Consider the following 17,890-nt stretch of genomic DNA (forward strand, 5'->3'; position numbering starts at 1 on the left):
GGCCTATTAGGGAAGCCAAGGCAGGAGGATACCAAGTTCAAAATCAGCTTTAGCTGCTCAGGGAGACCTTTCCTCAAAAATCAGATGTGGGGGTGGGGAGCAGAGAATGCTAGTCTGGCAGATATGTGGCTTTGGGTTCAGCCTCCAGTCAGGGAGCTGAGGGTCCTCCTTGCGGACCAAGCCACTTGTATTAGGCTTCCTAAACCTCCTTCCTAAACCTCCACCCCTTACTGCTAACATAGGTATGTCTCCCCAAGGCCTGTGAAGGTGCATGGGGGTCTCTCCACAAGGCCTACAACTAATATAGAGCCACACATGGCTGTAGAATGCCTACTGACACAGGACAAACGTCTTCAAAGCAAATAAAAGCAATTATTTTTTGGCAGACTCAGACTTCTTAGACCCAACAATGGGTCTTCTCAGAATATTAACATTTCCTGCTCTTCTGGGAACTCTGGAACAAAGTACTCAGCTGAAAGTCCTCAGATGCACTGCCAAGAAGGTCTCCCTGGCAGGGGAGTTCTGTGCACTATTTAAAGAATGGGCCTTACACAAGAGAAGCGGTGCTGTATGGTCAGGGCTTTCATTGAGGACAAGGAAGGTGGCCCTGTGGCAAAAAATCAGACAGGAAACAAAGCCGTGTTCAAAAACAACACTGGCCATTTGCCCTGTTTGAAACTCCGTTTAAAGTTACTGAATTCATTTTGAGTGCTGTGAATTATTTATTAATGCTCTATATTTAACTTGTTAAATGAAGAATGTGTTCCTGTAAGGGAAAAGCCTGTTTCAGTCTTTCAGTCTCTTGCAGATAGTCTTGAGAAATATTTCTAAAAGTTAGAGCTTTGTCCCAAGGGACCCAGTGAGGATCATAAGAAACCGAAACTTATCTACATACTGTCATCACAGTCGTTTGGTCTAATGGTGGCTGTGCATTTGCTTCTCTTGCCTTGCCATCCCTCTTCCGGTCATCTTTCTAAATCCATACAGAGGTGATGACTCCCTTTGAGCCCGCTAGTGTGGTAGAGGCAGGACCACATTGGAAGTGTAGTTACCAAGGGTGACAGGCTACTGTGAGAGCCCGGACACCATTTGTAGCAGTCTGACTATCTTCTAGGATCAGATAAGGGGGCAAGGCAGAGAGGTCTAAGAAAATAAACCTTGGTCCACTAGAACCAACAGGGATGTTTTGTTCATTTTGAGACAGAGTCTCATGTAGCCCAGATTGGCCTCAAGCCTACCAGGTAGCTGAAAGTAACCTTGACGGTCTGATTCCTCTATCTCTACCTCCCAAGTGCTGGGGTTATAGATGTGCATCACCTCACTAAGTTATCTGTTCTTATTTTTTCCATTCAGCTTTTCTTTCGTCTTTTCCCAAAAACAGAAGCCTAGAGGACACATCCTAACTTACACTGAGACCAGCATTGCTCTGTTACCAGAAATATGACAACAGTGAAAGAAAAAGAACTCACACTAGTGTCACTTCTATGCACAGACACCAACATCTTCAACAAAGTATTAGTAAGTTGGTTCCAACAACTTATATAATATTATATTATTATAAGTGCATCCTATAATCCAAGCACTTGAAAGGTAGAGGCAGGAAAACCAGGAGCTCAAGATCATTCTCAGCTATATTGTGAGTTCAAGACCAGCCTGGATTACATGAGACACATCCCTGATTTATACAGTGCTAGGCATAAATCCCAGCACTTTGTGCATGTGAGCCAAGCTCTCTACTGACTGGCCTACATCTGCCTTTCTGATCGCTTTTCTTTCTTTTAAGATTTATTTGTTTTCTATACAGTGTTTTGACTGCATGTACACCTGTGGCCAGAAGAGGGCATCAGATCTCATTATAGATGGTTGTGAGCCACTGTGGTTGCTGGGAATTGAACTCAGGACCATTGGGGTGCAATGAGCCACCTCTTGCAGAGTCAGTTGTCCCCTTCAACTACATGGGTCCCAAGGACCGAACTCTGGTTGTCAGGCTTGGCAGCAAGCACATGAACTGAAAATGCATAGAACTTTCTAGCACAGGGCATAAATCCCAATGTAAACATGGAACTTCAGCTAATAAAATATCAATAACAGTTTGTCCTACAAGCTTGGGAATGTCAGGGTCACTCTATAGCAAAATGGCAGTCCTGTTAAACACAACTATTGTGATGTCAACCTGGGTCTAAAGCTATAGGCAATGTGGGTTGTTGATACCATCCAGTGTTCTGTTGTTATTATTCCTTAGCAAAGGATATAAACCTTGTTGTTTTGTTTTGTTGAGACGTGGTCACAATGCATTATCCAGCCTGGCCAGGAAGTCTTTTCATTTGTTTAATTTGTATTTGCTTTTGGGGGCTGGAGAAATGGCTCAGCTGTTAATGAGCACTGGCTGTCCTGAGTTCAATTCCCAGCAACCACATGGTGGCTCACAATCATCTATAATAAGAGCTGGTGCTGTCTTCTGTCGTGCAAGCATACATGCAGGCAGAGCACCATATACATAATAAATAAATAAATCTTTTTTTTTTTTAAGTATCACCAAAATCACCACACATGAAATCAGTTAACACATAGATAGTAAACTATACTTGGGAGGTCCTTGGGTTTAGAGAAATCCGCTTTTGGTGTGTTATAAAGACAAGTGAGAATTTATCAAGATGGTGGGTAGACATGTAAATTTTTGCCACAGTTTGGGAGGTGACACCATGTCAACATCCATCCCTGCACTGGTAAGACCCATGCTGAGACTCGCCTATCAAAGTGATGCTGCCTTGCAGAAGCACGTGGGATTCCAGTCATTCTGGACCACTGTGCATGTTACCTAGGAAACCATTACATGTTTTTGCTCTAGCTAGAGGAGAAACGGTGAGTGGAGATCTGCCTCAGAATCCTCTACCACTGGCTGTTATGTAGCTCCGCAGGCCTCACTGCTTGCCTGTCTTCTATCCCCTGGTCCAGTTTGATCTGGCTCTGCACTATCCAGTCACTACCCAGACACACACAAAGCAGTATCAGCAAAGCCTCAGAGTGTTTGGTTTTCATCTGCGCTTGCTGCTTTGTGTTTGCTGCATGTATGCTTCAAGCCAATGTTTAAAAATCAGGTAATAGCTCATAAGGCCTTTATCTGCTGCCTTTCCCTCTGAAAAGTGCAGTACCTGGTGGTACTGAAGCTCTAACTCTTCATAAGATAATCTGCCAGAGCAGAGAGGCTGTACACTTTCTAGGGCACAAGATTCCATTATGAGACTGCCCATTACCTGGCACACCAAGGCCGGGGACCATTCCCTGCTCTTCCCAGCACTGAGTGTTAATTCCTGTGTTGTCCTATGACAAGGGTGTTCTCTTTTCCCATGCCCAGATGAAAAATGGGAAAACAAGACAGATGATGCCAGGGTTAAGGAAAGCCAGGTTCAGTAGCTCAGGACTGTAATCTCCACCACTCAGAGGATGGAGTTCAAGACCAGCTTGGACAACTTATTGAGAACCTGTCTCAAAAAGTACAAAAGCAGGTTCTGGATACAGCTCAGTGGTAGATTGCTTGCCAGGCACCTGCAAAACCCTGAGTTCAATCCATAGCACTAAAACAAATGGATGGATGGATAGATAGATACATACATACATACATACATACATACATACATACATACATACAAGATAGATGAATGTCATATTAAGCCAGACATGCAAATGCAAATTTCAGGATTTAGGGGGCCAAGGAAAGAAAATTGTAATGAGTTTGAGGCTCACCTGACCTACTTAGTGAATACCAGGCCAGCCAGGGCTACAAAGTGAGACTCTGTTTAAAGAGAAAAGAGATAATTCTTGGAATGAGTACACAACAGGAATCGAACTACTAAGAAGTGATCCTGCTCATTCCCTCCCTGACAGTTCCTCATTTCTGCTCCCTACAGTTTTGCAACTTCAAGTCTGGCCTCTAGGTGTCTGTGTTCTTGGAGTGTGTGTTGCACTCTGGCTTCACTCCCAGGAGGCTTGCTGCCTCCTTCATCAACCTGCCATGAGTCTGGAAGTTAAGGTTCTGGGTAGCTCTTAATTGCTTCCCCAAACTGGCCTGCCTCATTCTTCCCATCCACCCTGATTTCTGACTTGTACACATGGGCCATCATGTTTGTTTCTAATTCAATAGTAAGTGCTGTCTGTGAGTCTTCACATAAAGGCATCGGAATACGCTGGCTCAGTTACTCTCTAACCATCCCATATTCCTTAAAGCTAGTAGAACTACAAACTGATTTAGCCAATTACCTTTAGGGGAAAAGAAGAGGAAGAAATGCCATGGTCATCAGCCAGTGACCTTGAAGCCTGTTCAGTCGGTGCCTACTGCCAGGACCCTTGTGCTTTGCTCACCTTTCTGCTGTAATTTCTTTGCCTTATTGGGATGAGGCAGAAGCTCTCTTCCTCTTTCTCCAGCTGCCTTTATCAGAATCGATCACTTACAATAATAGATTTGGGCTGGGTGAGCTGGTGCATGACTATAATCCCGATGCATGGAAGCAAGGGGGTCAGGAGTTCTAGGCCAACAGCTACCTGAGCCATTGTCTCTCAAAAGAGCAAAAGCAGGAGGATCAGGAGTTCAAGGTTTGGCTATGGAGGGACTTCTGTATAGGACCCTATGACATTGTCTGAAGAGGAAAGAAAATCAGGTTTTAGCTTGTTGATGTTTTAAGACAGCAGCTTGATGGGTGGTGGTAGTGCATACCTTTAACCCCAGCACTCAGGAGGCAGAGACAGGAAGATCTCATTAGTTCAAGGCCAGCTTGGTCTATGGAATGAGTTCCAGGACAATCAGGGTTACACAAAGAAACTGTCTTGAAAAACCAATAATAATAATAATAATAATAACAAGAAGAGAAGATAGATGCTCATTATATATATCCCAGACTAGCCTTGAACTCATGGTCCTCTTGTTTTCATCTCCACAGTGCATGGAAAGCATACCCCAGTAGAATAAATATTGTAAGCTTTGGGAACCACCTAGATGGCTCAATGGGCAAAGGCATTTGCTGCCAAACCTGATTTGACCGAGGTTGATCCCCAGAATGTACATGTGGAAAGAGAAAATTAAGTCCAACAAGTTTTCCCCTGACCTCCGTGAGTGCGCGCACACACACACACACACACACACACACACACACACACACACACAAAGAAAGAGAGAGAAAACAAATAGACTTTTTACATTTTTTAAAATTTATTTTATGTGTATGAGTGTTTTGCTCACCTGTATGCCGGTGTACCAACTGTGTGCCTGGTACCAGTGGAGGTAAAGAGAGGACATTAGATCCCCTAAAACTAGAGTTATGGATGGCTGAGAGCTGACGAGTGGGTGCTGGGAAATGGAACCTGGATTCTCTGCAGGAACAAAAGGTGTTCTCAACCACGGAGCCATCTCACCAGCTCCTGCCTCCACCACCACCCCTTTTAACAAAGGGAAAGAGATTAGGCACAGTGGCACAAGCCTTTAATTTTCAGGAGGCAGAAGCAGGAGGATCTCTGAGTTTGAGGCCATTCTGGTCTATAGAGTGAGTTCCAGACAAACCAGGGCTACAGTGTCTCAAAAATCAAACAAAACAAAAGAAATAAAAACAGTAGGTGTTTAAAGCCCTGGCCTCGTGCACTGGAAAAGAAATGGGGAAACAGACCTGGTGCAGACAGGGTGCTGCCCCAATGTCCCCAAACTACAGAAAGGGACACTAGATGGTTTACCCAGAGTCTGCTCACCCCAATGACCAGGGACTCCACAGACTCATCCTGAAGGCAGGGAGCCAACTTTACTGGCATCGGTGTTAGAGGTCTCTGCCAGGCTTTGACTGCTGTCAACAGACAGACTGACAGCTCTGGCCTCTCATTAGGACAGGAGTGGGCAACCCCTGGCGGTCAGAGGAGCCCAATGAATCCCATGGTCAAGTTCCCTAGAAAAGAAAGAGGCCTTGACCAGAAGGTGATAGGCAGGGCTGAGTTAGTTTAGGTCTCTAGTCCAGATGTGTGGGACAGCTCGGGTTCTGACCTGATTTAGCATGGTTTGCCCCTTGGCTTGATTGAGGTGAAGTGGGGAGCTGGCCTCTGGGTTCATCGTGTGGCCCAGAGAAGAGCCAAGTTTGCACCTTATGAACCCCACCAAAGAGGAAGCCCCAGCCACTGCCCTGGAGCACCCCAGGGGTTGCACCACCCACTGCCACTGAAGGAAGTGCTGACTCTCCACAGGGCAGGGATGACTCGGCAACGAGGATGAAGCAGCGAAGTGGAGCTCCTCATCACCTTTTTCTCCTCTTGTCTTCTTCCTTCCTCTTTCCTTCTCGGCGCCCAGCGATGGAGGCACTGGACAATAGGATCTCCCTCGTGCAGACATGTAAGTATGCACCCATCCCCCAACACACACACACACACAGCAGACACAGCCCCCACCGGCAAAGCGTGGCTCGGGTCTGTAATACCCACTCTGAAACTCACACAAAATACGCGGTGCCTCTTGCCATTCAGAGCAATAATTGGCGCCTGCTCTCATTTTCGTTAACAAACATCGTAGCGGCCCAGGGTTGCAGGGTTTTCGGAGCCTACTTCCTCCTAAAATATCAGTCTGTGGTCAATCAGGCTCTGCAGACGACAATTTCTCCTTCAGATTTTGCTGGCTAACATGGCTCTCCAGGCCCCCGGGGTTTTGTAGGGTTCCCCCAGGAATGTAATCATAAGAAAGCCTTAAATGAATGAGGTCTTAAGTTTTCCCAAGATCCTGACTCTGTGAGTCTACCATTCTTTCATGAATTTCTAAACCCACTGCTCCTAGACATGCTGGCGGTGACATACCAGTATCACTGGTGGCAGCCTCTGTTCCTCTCCAAATCCAAAGTCAAAACCGCCTCTTGTCGTGGCTGCAGTGTCCCAGCTTTTGTAGAGGTCACCCTCTGGGCATGGAATAGGTGTGGGCTCAGTTTCCTGCTAAGTGCCAGGGTTGGCCGGGCAGGACAATGTGAGGCACACAGCAACCCTCTGAGAGGTACTTTCCTCCATGGACACTCCTTCCTAGTCTGTAGGTGGCACTAAAGGTAAGATGTCTGTGTGTAAAAGAGGTTCTCAGGAAATGGCAGCTGCAGTTGTTGATTCTATAAAGAAGGCACTGAATCTAGAATATTGAGAGTTACTATTGCGGCCTAAAATAGCGAGGTCTTCTGTGAGGGCTGAGGCCTGCAGGCTCCTCTGAGGGTGAGGGGCCGCTCCCTGGTTGCTAATAGTCTGATGCCTTCAGGTGCACTGTCAGTCTGTGAAGGGCACTGAAATGGACAGATGTGCATCTCAGAACACAGACTGGAGCTTAAGGGCTGAGAAGGAGGGGGAGTCAGGTGCAGAGCGATTCCTGGTGTGAACTAAGGTAGAAGTTGTGGCCATCAGGAAGGACTGGCCAGGGGAGTTTGTCACAGATCTCTGCCTCTGCTGTTAGCTGGGAGGAGCTGGAGATTTCTGACCAGGGCCTCAGAACCAGAAAATAAGATCATTCACTCAGAATGTGTTTTAAATCAGATCCTGGTAGAGTCACAGAGTTTACAAGAAACATTTCTTTGTCCTTCGCTGTTTTTGTCATGTGTTTTAAAACACTGGTACCAAGCACTGTGCCAGGAGAGTCCCCGGAGGGATGTTTATCTAGTAGAAGAAAGGAAGAATGACACGCACCAAAGAACACCAAGCTATCTCCTTCCTGAATAGCATTTGAAAATGCTGGAGCCCTCACTATAGAAAGGTAGAGTTACCAGATTTCAGTAATTTTGAAAATTATTCTATCAGTGATCCCATTGTGTGAGATCAGTAAATTAAGGCTTAGCATTTTGGTTTTGGGAGAAATTGCCATTATTAGAGTTAATTAATGGTGCCACTTCAACATATTTTTTTTTTTAATATCCAGGCTTATATTGTGGGGTTTTTTGGGTTTTTTTGTTTGTTTGTTTGTTTGTTTGTTTGTTTGTTTGGTTGGTTTGTTGGTTTGGTTTGGGTTTGGGTTTTTTTTTTTTTTTTTTTTTTTTTTTTTAGACAGGATTTCTCCATGTCAGCCTTGGCCATCCTGAAACTCACAAACATACCCTGCCTCTGCCTCCCAAGCTGGGATAAAAGGCTTGCGCCACCACTGTCTGGCAATATCCAGACTTTTAAAATTGTCAGTAGGACAAGTTGGAAATGAAAATAGAAAGTCATTTATTTTTAAGAGAAAAGTTTAAAGTTCAAAATTATGAATGTGAAAGTAAAGGAATGTTCTCCGTTGACTTCCACTGCCTGGGTCCCCTTTAGATCTAAGGATGAAGCGGTATTTTGTTGTTGTTTTGGAGGGTTTCTCTGTGTAACAGTCCTGGTTGTCTTTGACCTTACTCTGTAGACCAGGCTAGCCTCAAACTCACTGAAATCCACCTGCCTCTGCCTCCCAAGTGCTGGGTTTAAGGTGTGCACAACCAATGCCCAATGTGGCTAATTATTTAAAGTATTATTTTATATATGATTAAGGCATGGATATACATACATTGTTTGGAAGCTTCACTCCCAGTGTTCTAGAGCCAGAGGCCAGAGGCCAGAGGCAGAAGGGGCCTGAGCCATCAAAGAAAGAGATTACTAGGTCCAGATTGCAGAAGTCACATTTTGCTGGAGACTTGAGGGCAGAGGATGGTTTGTGCAATACCAAGGCAAGAGGATCCTATGCTCTAAAAGGTGGGTCATGGCCAACAGGAATGGCATGTCCTTTCTCAAAATATCAGTTAAAAACATTCTGGGCATCAGTGGCTGGCACACCACGCTTGACTGATTGTTCTAATAACTTTGTTTACTATAGAACTTGGGATATCTGCCAGGACTGCTCAGTAGGCAAACTGAGCCAAGATGGCTACACCTCTACACACACACACACACACACACACACACACACACCACTTCCTATTTGACACTGGAAATGGGTCCACAGGAGTCAAGCATCCAGAGTCACATGACTCTGGAGATAAGGTCTTGAGACCCTTCTGACTGTCCCAGCCTACAAAACCCAGGAAGTCATGCTGGAGCAGAATACAGACTTTGCATATAACAAAGATTTCAAGACAACTATAGACAGACTCAGGGTATTTCCTAGGAGTAGGATCTTGGGTCTCTCATTTCATCCATTCCTAGACCTCCTAAGTCCCTACTTAGCAACAACCAAAGAGAAATTGGCATACACTGATTTAGCACTAAATTTAGTTGTTACTAACCTGGACTCGTGAGAGGTTTAATTCAGATCTCAAAATCTGACTTATTTACATATCGACAAGGTTCTTACTGTGTAGTGCAAACTGGGTTAGAACTCAAGATCTTTTGGTCTCAGTCTCCAAGTACTAGGATTGCTGGTGTTGAACACCACACCTGGTTTCCAAAGTCTTCTGTTTTCCAAGAAAGATTATTTGCTAGGTGGTGGTGGTAGACCCAGAAGGCAGAGACAGGCAGATCTCTGGGTTCAAGGCCAGCCTAGTCTACAGAATGAGTTCTAGGACAGTCAAGGCTACCACGTGAAACCCTGTCTCAAAAGCCAAAAATAAAAAAAGTACTTTGTTGTTGTTGTTGTGTGTGCGCACGCATGTGTGCTCACACCTGCTCACAGGAGTGCACTCTTAAGTGTGCATGTGAGTGCATGTGCACAACAGCCAGAGACATAGGATTCCCTAGGAGTTGGAATTGTGAGCCACCTACTGAGAACCACTCTGATCCTAAGAGCAGTGCACAGGCTTAACCACTGAGCCATCTCTTTCCAGTCCTCGCAACATTCTTTTGTTACTTACTGTTTTGGTTTTTTAAGAAAGGGTCTCACTCACTATGTAGCCCAGGCTAGCCTCAAACTCCTGGTGATCCTCTCTCCTCTTCCCTCCATGTTCTGGAATTGCAGACCTAGTGCACTACCAGGTTAGGTTTAAATTTAAAGGAAGTGCATTACTGAAGACAGAACCCAGGGCCTCAGTCATGCTAGGCAAACATTTTACAACTGAGCTACAGCCCCAACCCTTCTTAATTCTTCATATACTACTAGAGGAGACAAATTACTCGTTATTCAGATGTACTTTTTGTTTTGTGAGGCAGAGTCTAAACATGAAGATTTGGCCAGCCTGAAACTCATTATATAGACCAGGCTGGCCTCAAACTTTCATTAATCCTCCTGCCTCAGCTTCTCAATGCTGAGGTTACAGATGTTTGATTATTTATATGTACTTAAAAGTACAAATTTCAAATTCTTTGAAGAGAAATCACCAAACCATGTAGGTTATTATATTCATACAAAGAAAAAACAAGGTTTTCATTTGTTAAATTTGGCCATCACTTAAAGGTAGCCAAGCACAGGTTTGAATGCAAACCCCTGTTAGCTGAAGTAAATGCATCTATATGTAAATATTGAATGGGCTGAATTCTGGCCACTCATTGCACTCCATTCCTGGGGGGGGGGGGGGAAATGACTGCTTCTTCAAATAGAGAACATGGGTGAAATAGATAGGCTTAGATTATTCCCTGGCTGGAATAAATAAAGGGTTGTTGATATTGAAGAAACATTAATGGGCTGGGTGCAGAACATTTGCCAAACATCTGTGAGGCTGTAGACTCAATATCTAACACCACCAATAAGGAGGGAGAAAAGCACATTATTTTTGCCTTCACATTAAAATATGCTCCGCTATGTAATTAAAGATATTAATTAATTAATGTAATTAATTGGTTTTCTGTGCTAGGATTCAAGTTAACCATGACTCTAAGTAAAGTATGAATTTGTAACATCAGTCTACATTAATGGAACCAAAAGGCAGAGCCCATCAGCTGGAAAGTTAAGAGTGCATACTGCTGTGGCAGAAAACCTGAGCTGACAGCTCCCAACCACCTGCAACTCCAGCTCCAGGGGATCTGATAGCCTCTTTTGGATTCTGTAGGTAGCTGCACTCATGTGCAAATATCCATATACATACACATAAAATAATACTAATAATCCTTTAAAATCCCAGCAAAGTTAGGGGAGTCTCCAAAAATCTGATGCCAGCCTGATCTATATATGGAATATGGCAAGACAGAGCTACATAATGAGACTTTGTCTCAAAATAAACAATTAAAAAAAAAAAACTCACAAATGGCTGGATGTGGGAATTTACTCCTTTAATTGCAACTCTCAGGAGGCAGAGGCAGGGGCATACAGTGAGTTCAAGACCAGCCTGGTCTACAAAGGGAATTCCAGGTCAGCCAGGGATACATAGTAAGACCCTGTCTCAAAAAGAAGAGCAGGCCCCAGTCTTGGTTAACCCTAACTTTGCCTACTCTATAACCACACCTACCTTGCTGAGACAGACCAGAGTAAAACCAAAGAACTCAGCCAGCAGCCTTACTGAAGGGTCTCTTGTTTCTTGGCAAGTACAACCTGTCTCTCCCCATCCTGGAGTGTACTCCACCCTCTGTCTCTTGCCTCTTCTAATACCACCTTCCAGTCCCCTTATTTCTGGTGACCCAGATGTGTTCCTATCCTAGGCCAATCCCTGATACACGTGTGATATTCTGCTCCTTTACCAAGGCAAGGACTTGGCCCTAGGGAGTTTCCCCGACTTCTTTGTTCCATCTTCCATCTCCTGGGTCGTTCCATAAGCATAGAGGCCTATGGTAGCAACTTATTGACTCAAAGGAAGTGTGAAGAGATGAGCGTTCATGAACAGTGTAGAGATCTTTTATTATATACCCCTATGGACACACTGTCCAGATTTCTTTTTTTCATCCAGTGCTTACACTCACATAGTGGTTATTTGCCACCCTTTTACAAATGAAAAAGTAGACTCAGAGGGATTCATTGACCACCAAGATCATGGAACCATATATGACTCCATCAGGTTTAACAGTCTATTGGCCCCATAGCCAAACGATCTCAAGTTCACTTATTGCACGACATCATAGCCTTGCCCTCCATCCACACCACCAGAGGATGTGAATAGCTGTGAGCATTAAATTTCAGTCACAGGGTTGCATCTCCACAGGAGAGCTTTGTCTGCATCTTATTCACGGCTGTTGCCACTTGTCTGAATGGCTCTACCCCTGAACAATATTGTCATCCAGTAATAGGTTAGATTTTTTGTTTGTTTGGCTAGTTTTTAATATCATTTCAATTATTTGAACATTTGGAACTATCTGAAGAATAGTTTATTATGTTTTGTTTGTTTGTTTGGTTGGTTGGATGGTTATGTGGTTGGTTTCTTGAGCCAAGACAGGGTTTCTCTGTGCAGCTCTGGCTGTCTTGGAACTCACTTTGTAGACCAGGCTGACCTCGCAACTCATAGAGACCCACCTGCCTCTGCCACCTGGGTGCTGGGATAAAATGTGCACCACCACCATCCGGCCTGAATGATTAGTTTACCAAAGGAATTTTGCAGTTTAACATCTGTTCAGTTTGGCCCTCGTCTATCACCCAGACAATTGTCTTAGTAAGCAGTGGCATTAGATCTTTAGGAAAGGAGAGGAGTGTACAGTGGTGGCAGGACAGTCATGTGCTGCATCCTGGCAAGTTCCAGTGACCCTTGGGGGCAAACCCAGGATTTTTTCACTTTGTCATAGAAAAGACTTTCAAGACAAGATGGCATGAAGTAGAGTTGAAATAAAAGATATTTTGCTTGTTTTCCGAGACAGAGTTTCTCTGTGTAGCTGTGGAATCTAGAACTCACTCTGTAGACCATGCTGGCCTCTAACTCACAGAGATCTGCCTACCTCTGCCTCCTGATTAAAGGCGGACACCACCATCTGGCAAAAGACATTTTTAACATGGATCTTAGCACAGAGCTAATGCAAAGGGATGCTCAGGTTAAGGATAAGGTATACCCAAGTGTGGGTACAGACTTCTCAAAGGAGTCACTCTATGGTTTTGTTAATTTTATTTTACTGCTTTATTTATATGAGCAGATTTGCTTGCATGTATATATATATATATATGCCACATGCATACCTGGTATCCTTGAAGATCAGAAAAACGTGTCAAACTTTTGGATCTGGAGTATTGTCAGCCAACATGTGGGTGCTTGGAATCAAACCCAGGTCTCTGAAAGAGCAACAAGTGCCCTCAACCACTGAGTCAACTCTCCAGTCCACCCTTCTTGTTTCATTGTAGTCATCTGTATGTATGTTCACGTCTGAGTGTGTGTGCACAAGTGTGGAATCTAAGGGTCAGTGGTGGGTATTTTGTTTTCCTTGGCTCTATTCTGCTGGCTGACCTTCCTGCACCACCAGGCCCAGTGCTGCCGGCTGATCTCAAGTCCTCATGTTTGCACAGCAGGCGCTTTACCGACCCAGCACATCTCCAGCACCTTTATTGCCTTTACAGTGACGTTGTATACAATCTGTGGCTTTCTACATTGCTCCAAGAGAATAATTTAAAAGAAGGCTTAAAGGGTAGAGAATTTCCTTTCCTAAACGAAATTGTGAAGTGTATGTTACTGTTCAGATTTAGGAATGAGAGTGAGGTTTTACATATACAACTCAAGGTACTAGGTCATTTTAGCTGTGTGTAAGCACAGTTTGTTTACTGTCTTTGGCATAGCGGTCTAAGACCTCTCAGGAAAACATTGTCTCTGCATGCAACCCTGACTTTATTGGTGGCCCAGAGTCTCCTGTCAGCACGGTAACCGTTGCTATATGGAATCCCTTCAGCTACGGAACATTTTCAGAGAGTGTTTCTGGTAGAATAAGTAGCCTTGCTTCTTTGGGATTTGGGAACATAGAGATTCACTGCAGAGTCTCATGTAGCTTGGGCTCACTTCAAACTCCCTACACAGTCAAGGATGACCCTGGATTCCTCTTGCCTGAACCTTCCTATTGCTGGGATTCCAAGCCCGGTCAGTCTCTGTGGGAAACAGGACCTAGGGCACAGGAGCCACACCCCCAGCCCTCTTGTACCCTTTCTAAAACTAAACAACATAATTTAAACATGGTTAACACTGGCAGTGCACCCCGCCTGGCAGCAAGGACGATAACTGTGCAGTTGGAAGGACTGACTCTAAAATGTCTGTCTTGCTCCATCAAGGTGACAAGGCATATAAGTTTTTGCAGAGTCTCAGTTTCACCATCTGCAAAGTGAAGGTGACAAGAGCCTGCTTTAGTCATGAAGGGAGAGCGGTGCGAGGAAGTGCCTTTTAGGGGTGAGTAAGTAAAAAAGTTCCCTGGGCTCAGAAGCGTTCGATGGAGCCAGATCGGCAATGGAGGCTGTTGAAATGGGTCATAATAGAAGCTGGAAGCAAGAACATCGGTCGCTGCTCTCCAGCAACCTTACTTTAAATATAAATTGTATAATCATGATTACCATGTGCATTTACGGCTACTTTTCTGTTCTCTGGGCTCCAGGTGATTACAGAAAACCTGGAAGCCTCCCCAAGCTGCTTCTCACAGTGCATAGACCTGCTGAAGCTCAGGCCTTGAACCGTTTAAAACTCATGTACAGAAAGAACCCAGGTCAGAGCAGAGACCCTCAAGTCACATAATACACTGTTCTGAATTTTAAAACAGCCAAGTTATCAGTTGGGTTCTAGACCAAAGTCCTGCCCGGAGACACTGTACTGATTGTATTAAGATTCATTAGTGTTAGAACAGTGAGCGTGGGGGACCTTGGCATATTCCATGGCAGGCGAGGTTGACCAGCCAGACACAAACATGCCAGGCAGACAGAGCTTAAGTGAGAAGTTTTATTAGAAATAGGAGGGAGGGGGAAGGAAAGAGAAAAGAGGTAAAGAGATAGAGAACAGAAGAGAAGGAGACAGAAAAAGTCCTGTCTGCCCGAGGGGAACAGCAAGGAGAGAGGGAAAGAGACCGCTAAAGACATCGTAAGTGGGCGGGGTCTTTCTTTTAAAGGGGTCCTCTGCACCTGCGTGGAGACTAGTAGTCATGGAACCCTGGGCTGACCAGAGTACTGCCTGAGTGCATTCTGTCAGGTGACGGGCAGGCCAGCATAATGCCTGAATCCTTACAATTAAAACCTAGAAAACAATTTGGCCAAAATGAAAAAAAAAATTTAGACAAAAAAAAATTTAGACAAGATGAGACCAATGAAGATTTATGTGATTAAATCACACCAATTTATGTGATTAAATGTTAAGGCACATGTGGGATAGTGAACATAAAATATTTTTTTAGGAAACAGCAATGAAGTCACTTTGTAAACCAGCTTACCTCTAACAGTGAGAAAAGAAAACCCCAAACAAACGCCTATAGGGTGTGGACTTCAGGATTGTCCTGGGATCTTTTGTTGTTTGCGCTTGAGACAGGTTCTCACTCCATAGCCTAGTCTGGCCTGGGAGTTTGTAGCAGTCCTCCTGCCTCTGAGTGCTGGGGCTGCAAACACGTGCCACTACACTTGGCTCATTGCAGGGTGTATGTTGTTCCTTACTTTATACTGTTTATTGTAACGAAAGTTGGAAGCTGGGGCTGTAGCTCAAAAGTAGATGGCAGGCCTGAGTTTTACACACACACACACACACACACACACACACACACACAGTAGTCTTAATCTAATGTTTCACTCTGCAGTACTTAAAGCACCTTCTAAAAGGTCATTATTTTGGGGGAGGGAGGGGGATTTTTTAAGCTCCTCCTCCTAGCCTTTTCTGATTCATTTCCTCCTTTCATCTTGGTATTTGTAGAAGAGATGAGAGTCCCTCCCCCAAATGAGATCGTTCCAACCAGAACCCAAGGCCAGTGCTTATCTGTTGAATCACAGGCCCTCTTCCTCTCTAGCCAGTTGACAGTTTCCAGTGGGAGTCTGGGAGGAGGAGGAGAAGAGACTGGTGCTGGCTCTGACCTTTACCTCATTTACCTGGTGCTGCAGTCACAGGGCTGGCTAGTTCTGGGCAGCCTTGGGCGCATATTCCCACTCCTAGCTGTGGAGGGTCTGTCCTCCCACAACAAGGCTGTCTGAAGCAGATCAACACACAGAGACAGAGACAGAAAGGACCATGGCTACTGAATATGAGAAAGGAAAGGGAGAAATCTCTTACCATCCCCCCAAATCTCTTTCTCCACTTCCTCTTCCCCACTTATAATGCTTTCTGCATTGTGTTCACCACACCTGAATAATAAAAGCCGAGGACCCGAAACGTTAAAAACCGGAAGGGTCAAGATATAGTTGCATTCAAATTTCTGAGAAAGGCAAAGTGAAAACAAATTCAGAGCCAAATTCCCGCTTCATGTTTCATCTACATTAATGACACAGTCTTAAGCTTCGGTCATTATTCTTCCTAAAACAAGATAGCAAACACTGTATCTGGTCCTTTGTCCCAGAGGCCACCGGAAATGGCATCACCTCCCCAGACACTGGCTTGTGAAGGTTGCAGCACCCAGCATTGAACTCATTAGCCATGAAGATGGAGTCTGGGCTATTCTGATCTGCAGCCAGGAAAGGATTCTATCTAGGGAAGAGATCTAAAAAGAAGAAGAAAAAAAATTCACTCACACACACACACACACACACACACAAAATCACCAGGGATTTCAATGAGTAAGTAAGCTTGTTTTTTTTTCTTTCCTTTTGTTTTTTGTTTGTTTGTTTGTTTTGCTAATGGGTCTCTTGTAGCCCAAGCTGTCCTCCTACTCCCTGTGTAGCTAAGAATGATCTTAAGACATCATTTTCTTTTAAATATAAATTTAAATTTTCTGACCAACTTCTCTCAGATTCCTCACTGAAGTCACTGGGCAGGTGGGCGGATGGGGGACTCCAGCCACTGGACTTGATGGCACCAAAAGGGCACTATGTGGTCTAGACTGGTAAACAATTAAATTTCTTTTTAAACAAACAAAAAAGGTGCAAGGAAACGGCCAATTCAATGTTGAGGAAAAGAGGATGTGCAGTGCCTACTGATGGTCTGTGCAGTCTTGTCTGCTGTGGTTGACCACAAAGACGGCATCACAGGCCTGCTTTTCATAAGCAAGAGGCGACTGCTGGGAGCTCGTTCGTTCCATCTTCAACCTTGATTTTTGAATGTGTAAATGAATAAAATGAAAAATACCTATTTAGTAAGTTTTTTTAAAGACAAACACATAGATAAGCAAGTAAAACACTTAAATATCGCCAGAGAAACCTAAGTAATATTACCCAACTGGTGTTGTGAAACAATTGGTCAAATACTTCAATTCACTGCTAATAATAACAATAACAATATTTAGTAATAAAGCTAGCTAATATCCTTGGTGGGGGAAATGGAATCAAATAGACTCCATGCCTGTTTTGTTTCCTTGTGGAAAATGTAAAGTTGTATACAAAATAGCTTTTTCCAGCAGAGAATAGCAAGGAGGAAGCAACATGCAAATTTTTCTTTCTAGATAATTTTACTTCCTTCTTTTTATTTCAGCAAGTATTTATAGCTGGAGTTGAAAGCTTGAGTTCTGAAACCATATTTCTACCCAAAGAAAGAAAACCTACACCCCAAGTTTATCTAATCCATCAGAAGTTGCTATCAATACCAGCTTTTGCTAGCTGAGCAACCTTGGGAGATTTTGCATAACCTCTTCTGCCTGCCTCTTTTGATTTCCCTGTAAGTAGAGGAAACTAAAGACTGGGCTGTGACAATTGAACAGGCCAGCCAGCAGAGTAAGTGCTCCTTGAATGTCCACTGCAAGTAGAGCACACCAGGAAGGTGAGGGCACACCAGGAAGGTGAGGCCTGTCTGAGGCTCAAGGGAAGAATCTCTGAGGAAATTGACTTCCAATCTGTGTGTAGATTTTAAGAAACATCCTATGTTAGGCGGGTGGTGATGGTGCATGCCTTTAATCCCATCACAGAGGGAGGCAGAGACAAGTGGATCTCTGTGAGTTTGAGGCCAGTTTGAGGTCTATAGAGTGAGTTTTAGAACAGCCAGAGTTATTATATAGAGAAACCCTGTCCCAATAA

At 44.2% G+C, this 17,890-nt stretch overlaps 1 protein-coding gene across 4 annotated transcripts in view; it reads left to right on the plus strand.

Moving 5' to 3' along the window:
* Nucleotides 1-17,890, plus strand: part of Pced1b (PC-esterase domain containing 1B) — a 126,053-nt gene that overhangs the window by 98,292 nt on the left and 9,871 nt on the right. The window contains exon 4 of one of the 4 annotated variants that reach the window (XM_051189754.1): nucleotides 6,217-6,361. The exons of 1 other annotated variant lie outside the window; for it this stretch is intronic. The gene's annotated coding sequence lies outside the window, so the exon portion shown is untranslated. Of the gene's footprint in view, nucleotides 1-5,978; nucleotides 6,362-7,275; nucleotides 7,745-17,890 lie in introns of those variants that run through there. 2 more of the 4 variants (XM_051189756.1, XM_051189757.1) reach the window with 2 other exon arrangements.

Source organism: Phodopus roborovskii, unplaced genomic scaffold, assembly GCF_943737965.1.
Source record: "Phodopus roborovskii unplaced genomic scaffold, PHOROB, whole genome shotgun sequence".
Taxonomy (NCBI): Eukaryota; Metazoa; Chordata; class Mammalia; order Rodentia; family Cricetidae; genus Phodopus; species Phodopus roborovskii.